The sequence below is a fragment of the Camellia sinensis genome, chromosome 8, assembly GCF_055761805.1.
Source record: "Camellia sinensis isolate YWXY chromosome 8, ASM5576180v1, whole genome shotgun sequence".
In the NCBI taxonomy this organism is placed as follows: Eukaryota; Viridiplantae; Streptophyta; class Magnoliopsida; order Ericales; family Theaceae; genus Camellia; species Camellia sinensis.
Window position 1 is genome coordinate 137,326,220 of NC_138968.1, and position 9,335 is coordinate 137,335,554.

Genomic DNA, 9,335 nt, shown 5'->3' on the forward strand with positions numbered 1-9,335 from the left:
TAATTGATTCACAAGATATGAAAATGGATTTGTGTGTGTGTGTGTGTGTGTTTTCCCCTAAAAGAAAAACTAATTTACTTTTAATTAATAAAATTTGTGACTACTTAGGCCTTGTTTGGCAACCTTCAATTTTAGTCAAACAGTCAAAAAGTCACTATAAGTTGTCACATCACTCTCTCTACTTTTCTACATATCTTTTCGTAGAAAGCTAAAAAGTTACTAAAATAATCTATTCCCAAATGAGGCCTTAGTCTTTATATAGCACCAATATAAAGGTTTATGATGTATTATTTATTATATTTGCATTGAGAGGGTAATTTGTGTAACCAAATTAGGCCGAGCTACGTTGGAGTGGCGGTCAAAGATGCTTGACCGAACTAGTAAATGCCCATATTTTTTGACCTAGCTACGGGACCTAGCTACGGGGCCTAGCTACGGGACCTAGCTACAGGAGACCGAGCTACGAGTCCTAGCTACGGGACTGAGCTATGGGATTTAGCCACAAGACCTAGCTATAGGATTTAGCCACAAGACCAAGCTATGGAACATAGCTACATGACCTAGCTATGGGATTTAGCCACAAGACCTAGCTATGGGACCTAGTTACGAGGCCTAGCTATGGGACCTAGCTACGGGACTGAGCTATGAGATCTAGCTACGAGGCCTAGCTATGGGACCTAGCCATGGGACCTAGCTACGGGAGCTAGCTACTTCCTAGTGGTAGTCAACGCTATGGCCGAGCTACTAAGCAAGCTAGTCAAACTGAGATGAGAGCCATGCAATGTTAGCTTTCACGGTGCTGCGTATTGCATGGCTATGCCATTGGCGGACAAAGCAGAGGTAGTTCGGTTGGACAGTAGAAAGTCGAGCAAAGACTTGTGCCATCTCACTTGGTTTGCAGTGAGAAGGGTGTTCTAAGGATAAGTATTATCCTTAGGTATGAAACTCCTGGGAGGACTCTGCTAAGGAGAGTTAGAGTCCTACTAGGACTGTGCCATGTGGAATCTATAAAAGCTCATGAGAGAACCTACGGTCAGGTATTGCAATTCTTATTCTCAAATACACAGAGCTTATTGTCTATTATCTACTTACTGACTTAGGCATTGGAGGGGTTTCAGGCACACACCCGCTGGCTAGCTCATGTTTGTATTTTCAGGTAGTAAAGCGACGACGTTTGGAGGAGTGCAAACTTGATCAACAGGATTATATGAGAAGATTATTCTATGCTCGTACAATTGGCGTCGTCTGTGGGAAAGATCACAAAGAACAAACCTTTTTGATTGAGTTTTTCTTCAACTGATTTCAATGGCGCATAACGAAGACTTGCCTCAGTCTGCTGTTGATAGACAAACTCTAGAAGGGGACAGGAGGCGTGAGGATTCGCCTTTTGTTCCGCTCATAGCAGATTTAGACCCTTAGCGACGGAATCCTCAGAGGGGTACACGAGAAAAACGTGGTTTAATCCTCGTCACTCTCAAAGCTCAGATGGACAGAGGCGGAGGATGGACGTTTAGGTTCTAGAGGATCGCGTAAGAGACCAAGATGAATTGATAAAGCAAATGGCATCAGACATGGAGGCCATGAAATGCCAAATAAAGGGCAAAGGCATGGCAAGGGTGGAACTCCGCGAAGGAAGAACGCATTCTCGCCACTCGAGAGATCACGACACGCAGCCACGTCTTCGTATTCTGAAAATAGAAGCCTCGGAGCAGACGACACTTGATCAAGAACTTCCAGGACTCGTTGCTCCAGGTTTGAGAGAACGAGCACTAAGAGGCCTCACATAGAGGGAATGAGTCATCGACCCTCACATACACACCATACCACCTCTCGACATACCGAGCTGCCCAGATCAGTGGATCTATGAACTGTTCTGGAAGAAAGGGTGCAAAGGAGGAAAGACGCCCAAGCCCATGACCCTCAGAGGATCTCGACTGTACAACAGCTGGCACCTAGACCGCACGGAAGCGTTGAGGTTGGAATGCTAGTATTGCTTCTTGCCTATGAACTAGTCGATAAGGCATTGGCAAGGTTGCAAAGCTGGCTGTTCGTTCCGGTAATAGAGAATGCACCACTGCCCTTGGGCTTCAACCAGCCTAAGTTCACAATCTATGGGGGGAAGTCAGACCCCTACATGCACTTGAGCCACTGTCACCAAGTTATGGCCATACATCAGCCGAACGAAACTCTGATGTGCATATTGTTTCCGTCAAGCTTGGGTGACCTAAGATTAACTTGCCAGAAGGTAGCATCGCTTCATGGGCATAACTTGCGGAGACGTTTGTCACCAGGTTTAAGATGAACATGAAGATGCCAGTCAAGGTAGATCAGTTGCTTACCATTAACATGGGCGAGAAGAGAAACGTTGAAATCTTACAATAACAGATATTGGGAGACCTTCAACCAGATAGACGACTGTCCTACCAACCTAGCTATTGCACAGTATAAGCAAGGTCTGCTAGTGGGTCATAAGTTGAGAGATTCAATGATAATAACGCCGCCCCTTACTACAGAGGCCCTGATGGAGAGAGTGCACTAACACATTCGAGTAAAGGAAGATGGGGTGCACACCAAGGCAGAGTCGGCACAATAGCGATGCCGAACAAAAAGCCTTCGGCGAAAGTTAACACAATCGACAAAAAGGACCGACTGCGCACAAATCTTTGCCCAACATGGGGCAAAAGGGGTTGGCAGGTTTGACCAACTTTTTCTAAACAAACCTTTGCCCAAGTGAGGGCAATGAAGGTTGGAAGGTCTGACCAACACATTTTTTCACTCTTCAGCCACGATAAGTATCTACGCTAAAGAAGGTTGGCATGTTTGACTAACAAAATTTTTTACACTCTTTAGCCGAGATAAGTATTTGGACTAAAGAAGTTGGCATGTTTGACTAACAAAATTTTTTGCACTCTTTAGCCGAGATGAGTATTTGAACTAAAGAAGGTTGACAGGTTTGACCAACAAAATTTTTGCACTCTTTGCCTAACTGGGGGGCAAAAAAGGTTGACAGGTTTGACCAACACATCTTTGCATTCTTTAGCCAAGATGAGTATCTAAACTAAAGAAGGTTAGCAGGTTTGACTAACAAATTTTTTAGCACTCTTTAGCTGAGATGAGTATCTAGGCTCAAGAAGGTTGGCTGATTTGACCAAGAAAATTTTTTAGACTCTTTAGCCGAGATGAGTATCTAGGCTCAAGAAGGTTGGCAGGTTTGACCAACAAAATTTTTTGCACTCTTTGCCCAACTGGGGCAATGAAGGTTGGCAGGTTTGACCAACACATTTTTACACTTTTTAGCTGAGATGAGTATCTAGGCTAAAGAAGGTGGGCAGGTTTGACCACAAACGTTTTCTGCACTCTTTGCCCAACGCAATAAAGGTTGGCAAGTTTGACCAACACATTTTTTGGATTTTTAGCCGAGATGGTTATCTCAACTAAAGAAGGTTGGCAGGTTTGACTAACAAATTTTTGCACTATTTGACTGAGATGACAGTTATATCGGCCAACGCGAGGTTGACAAGTTTGACCAACATTTTTTTGAACTCTTAGACCAAGATGGCTATCTCGGCCAAAGAAGGTTGGCAGGTGTGACCAACGTTCTGCACTCTTTGACCGAGATGGTTATCTCGGCCGAAGAAGGTTGGCACATATGACCAACTTTTTGCACTCCTTGACTGAGATGGTTATCCCGGCCAAAGAAAGTTGGCAAGTGTGACCAACTTTTTGAAATCTTTGTCGAGCTGGTTAGCTCGAAAAAGTAGGTTGGCAAGGTTGACCAACTTTGAAAAATATTTGCTGAGCTGGTTAGCTCGGCAAAGTCGGATTGGTAAGATTGTCTAACTATAAGAAATCTATGATTAAGCAATTTTGGTGAGCTCGGTTGGATGGAGCAAAGTAGCTCGGCTGGACAGAGTAATCCCAATTATGCACTGCAGATGGAATTAAGGGGCAATTGAGAGGGTAATTTGCTATCTAAATTGGGCCAAGCTAGGTTAGAGTGGCGATCAAAGATGTTTGGCCGAACTAGTAAATGCCCATATTTTTTGACCTAGCTACGGGACCTAGCTACGGGGCCTAGCTATGAAACCTAGCCACGAGACCGAGCTACAAGTCCTAGCTACGGGATCAAACTATGGGACCTAGCTATGGGATTTAGCCACAAGACCTAGCTATGGGACCTAGTTACGAGGCCTAGCTACGGGACCTAGCTACGGGACCGAGCTATGAGACCTAGCTATGAGGCCTAGCTATGGGACCTAGCCACGAGACCTAGCTACAGGACCTGGCTACTTCCTAGTGGCAGTCAACGCTATGGCTGCACTACCAAGCAAGGTAGTCAAACAGAGAGGAAAGCCGAGCTAGGAGGAGAGCCATGCAATGTTAGCTTTTACGGTGCTGCGTGTTACATAGCTAAGCCATTGGCGGACAAAGCAAAGGTAGTTCGGTTGGGCAGTAGAAAGTCGAGCAAAGATTTGTGCCATCTTACTTGGCTTGCAGTGAGGAGGGTGTTCTAAGGATAAGCATTATCCTTAGGTATGAGACTCTTGGGAGGACTCTGCTAAGGAGAGTCAGAGTCCTACCAGGACTACCACGTGGAATTTATAAAAGCTCATGAGAGAACCTATGGACAGGTATTGCAAATCTTATTCTCAAATACATAGAGCTTATTGTCTATTGTCTACTTGCTGACTTAGGCATCGGAGGGATTTCTGGCACACACCTACCGGCTAGCTCACGTTTGTGTTTTCAGGTAGTAAAGCGATGACGTTTGAAGGAGTGCAAACTTGATCAACAGGATTATACAAGAAGATTATTTTGTGCTCGTACAATTTGTAATTACTTTTCTATTTGATTAAAAACACACTAGAACAATCCCCTTTCTTCTTTTTCATTCATTGTCTATAACCCCTCACTTCCTTCCTGATATAGCCACCTACCATTGTCATCCTTCCTTTTTCTTTCCCTTTTATTTTCCTCTTCACCTCCAATTGATTAGGGGTGAAGGGTGCTCACTAGTGATTGGGGGTGAGAATGAATGGGCGATAATGGAAAAAAATAGGGTGATATGATATGGGAATTTTAGCTTGAGGTGGTGGCCATGGAGGGGTAAGTAATGACAAGGGAGCAATAGGGGTGTATCGACTAAGGATGGGTAGAAGTAAAGGTGGAAGGTATAATGGTAAAAGAAAATTGTTAGAAATTTAAAAAAAATTACGAACTTCTCTACTAAATGTTTCTTGGAAGGTGAAATGGGAAAAACGTAGTACTTTGTGGATGATGGTAAAGGAAGGTATTTTGTTTTTTTTTTTTTTTTTAAAGTTGGGCTTCTCTTATATTCACATCACATTTCAACATGAAAGAATTTGAAGGGCTTATGGGACCCTCAACATGAGAGAATTTGAAGGGCTTATGGGACCCACTATGAGTTTCGTTTTGATGATCCAAATCGTTCATTTGTAAGGCCCTCAATGTATATCATCCATAAAAAAATTAGTTTAATCTAATAATCGTAACATTTTTATTTTATCGTATTTGTCTTAAAAAATATGATTGACAAATATATTTTTGCAAATAAATCATTCATTTTCTTTTTTCAGATAGAAACACGATAAAATAAAAAAGTTACGATTATTGAACCAACTTAATTTTTTTTTTCATGAATGATATAATTGAGAGCCTTACAAAACAAACGATTCAAATCATTGAAATGAGATCTGTGATAAGCCTTATGGACCTTTCAAGTTTTTACATATTGTAATGTGAATATGAGAAAGGTGCAATCCAAAAAAATATAATGGTGGTAGGTAGGCGTGATAGTTTGGACTCTTTAGCAGTTTGAGTCTAAGGTGAACTCAAAAAATAGTATTTATCTATTTGAGAATGGATAAATAAGACAATTTTAATAAGCCAAACATTAGATTATTTCCAGGGAATCCTATTTATTTATAAATTACCACAACTTTGATGTTTGGAAGAACTGTTCACATACAAACAAACACCTAAAAAATTCAACCCGTCTAGTTCCCTACAATCTAGGCGGTTTTATTTTTCAATCTTTCACCTCGCAATTATGTCAGACTTGAAATCCTGAGGAGACTACCACTCAAAACACTCAGCCAATGCAGGTGTGTTTGCAAATCATGGCAATCTTTAATAGCCGAACCTTTCTTCATCACCAAGCATCTTCATGTAACTCACAAATTAGAGTATTCAATCAATGATGATAATAAGACCCCCCAACTTATCATCCAATCTGATACTAAAAAATATTTTTCTTATTAATTTTGTTGTTGCGAAACATTGTTGGAGTTCAAGAGAGAGTTTTTTCCCAAATGCTTAGAAAATTATGTTTTTGTTGCTGGTTTTTTCCCAAGTGTTAAGGTTTATACCATGAGCATAAATTCTTGGAGGAAGAGGACTGGTGACATGTTTCTGGGTAGGATACTGCATTATTATTCCCAAATGGGCCCGAGTCCCTTTGTTAATGGGGTTCTCCATCGGATGGCATGCAGAGGCAGGGAGATGGAAGAATTGGTGATTATGTCGTTCCAATTGGCGGATGAGATATTTGGGGAAATTATCGTGCCTTCTTTTGATGGACATTGCACTGCCATTTTGGCGTTCCAACACTCGATTGCCTTGGTTGTCCAGCATCCAGCTACAACAAAATGGGACATATGGGTTATGAAGGAATATGGTGTTGTGAACTCTTAGGCTAAACAGTATAGTTTAAGGAACACAATTGGATTTGTTTCTGGATCCATGAAGAATGGTGAAATTCCTATTGAAAGACGAACAGGCAATTTGGTTTCCTATGACCCTAAAACCCAATTTCATAGGGACCTTAAATTGCCATGATGACCTTATAAAATATTCTTTTACACGGAGAGCCTTTCTTTACTTGACTATGAAGGTGAACAACGTGTTTATTGATTTTCAATTGTTGCTAATTTCTTGGTATATGCTGCATTTCATTCTTAAATCCGCAATTCTATAATTTACTTTCCAATGATGTTTGATTTGTTTAGTCACGATTATTTATAGAAAATTTTCACAAGATTTGATTAGTGGACAACAAATTTTTTTCCAGTTATAAGAATTCCCTGAATTTTTTTCTTTTGGCAATACTATGTAGTAAATTGTTGTAAACAATTGTGCAAAGGTGAAATATTATCTTTGGAGGGACATATATCTTGATTCTTGAGCAGTGTTTAAATTTTCAACTACTGAATTTGGATAAAGAATAATACTATATATTGAAGTATAAAAATAATTAATGGCAGTAATATCTAATGTGTTTCCTTTGATTTAGTAGTCTTATTGATCAATTGATTATGGGAATTATTTGCTCTTTTTTTTTTTTTTCCTCCTTTTTTTAAAGGGTAAATTACACTTAGCCCCCTTTCTATTTAGCTACTTTCCTACTTTGGCCTTTCGATTTTTTTATTTTTATTTTTTCTACTTTGGCCCTTCATGTTTCAAGTTTTTCCCACTTTATTACTAAAGATAATTTTTGTTAAAAATTAAACAGAAAATGACACATTATCGGTTACATGACATAAACATATTTTATTATACATGACTTATACTTCTAACATAAACTTAAATTCTAATATAATAATATATTTTTTATGTTATGTGACAGTTATTGTAACATTTTCTGTCTAATTTTGAACAGAAGTTGGCCTTAGAAGTAAAGTGGAAAAAACTTGAAACATGAAAGGCCAAAGTGTTTGTGATATGCAACAGAAGTCCTTATATCAACATAGTTTGTCCTAGTTGCAATGAGGAATTGTTGGGAATTCTCTTTGTTACTTCAATCAGATGCTCTTGAATGACTTAAAAATGATTTTAATAAGTTTAAAACATGTTTTTACTATTGTAGATGAACCATTTACTTCATACAAAGGATATTTGTATTAACTTAGTTCAAAGTTTAGGTTTAGATACATATTTGAGCCGAGAAGCACCAATATATCCAACAATAAAAAAAGACTTCAAAAATAGAGGAGTTATATTTATTTCTATAGCTAGGGATGTGTGTTAAACTGTATATTTGGCTAAGGTATATGCAATAAAATTAGCATCTTGGCATACAAAATGAAGCTATGAGGCTTCGAACCCTTGTGCTAGAACTAGGCTGTCCAGAAGAAGTTGCTTTAACTTGCAATGATGAACTTACTTCCTATGAAAAACATTAAAAACCATAGTGTAATCAGTTTCTACAATGAGTTGAAGTATCCCTCTGGCCCTGGCACATAAAAGGCCCTCGTGAACTATCTATCTAATAGACTATTAGTGAGCAAGTGATCATGTTGGAGTAGCAAAATTTTTGATTTTAAATAACATTATAAGTTTCCAAATACTATTCCAAACAATTAGGAGTCGACTTAAAAGAAAAACTAATATGACTTGAAATAAGCCATTATATATATACAATAACAAAATAAATAAATAGAGAAAATTGTAGGTGAACTGATAACACACTTCCAAAAATTGAATTGAAATTAAAGAACAAAATATTTTTTCACTATCTTGAAAGTAACTGAGAGGTTTATGTTCAATTCTAGATGGTTCACTTCTTTTAATTGGATCATTTTTACGTTAAATTTAAATTTATGTTCAGTATTTTAACTAATATGTTGAGTATGTTTGTTATAGTTTATTATAAGTATAAAGTTAATAATCAAAAAAAGTAGAAATCAAAATTATTTATTCCTAACTTTTAAATACTCGGTTTTTAATTTTTTTTTTTCTTGTGGTGTGTTTAAGTTAATTTCTATCTAATAACGAGAGGTAGACATTGACTAGACTAGGTGTCACGGGCCGACTCCTTAACAGGCGCAACGGATCAATTTTTGCCCGTGTGGCTCTCAAACTCCACCAAGTTTAAGCCCGCCATAACTCGTTGACAAATCGAGTGTTAATGATCTCACCCGTTTGAACATTAGGGCCCAATGCTTTGTCAAGCAAAACAACTCCACAAGGAAGTTTCGTCTTCACCCGGATGCCACAAGTAGGCCTGACGCCTCAAGTGCACCAAGCATGGCATAAGTCGCTTCATAGCGCCAAGCTTACCTCAAGCAAGGTGCTTGCCCAACTTAGGTTTATGTCATCAAGGTGTCTAGCCACACAACAATGTGCTAGCGAAGGTCCTCAACTTAGCCGACAAGCCAACGTTGCATGTTGGGCCTTTAATAGCATCTCGAAGTGTCGCAGGGTCAGGCATGCCTCAATAGATGTATATTGGATGGCCACTCAGTCATGCGAAGCCCACAAGCCACCGAGGGTCAATCTCTTGCCCACGGCATAGTCCTCGTGCCAACACGTGTGCT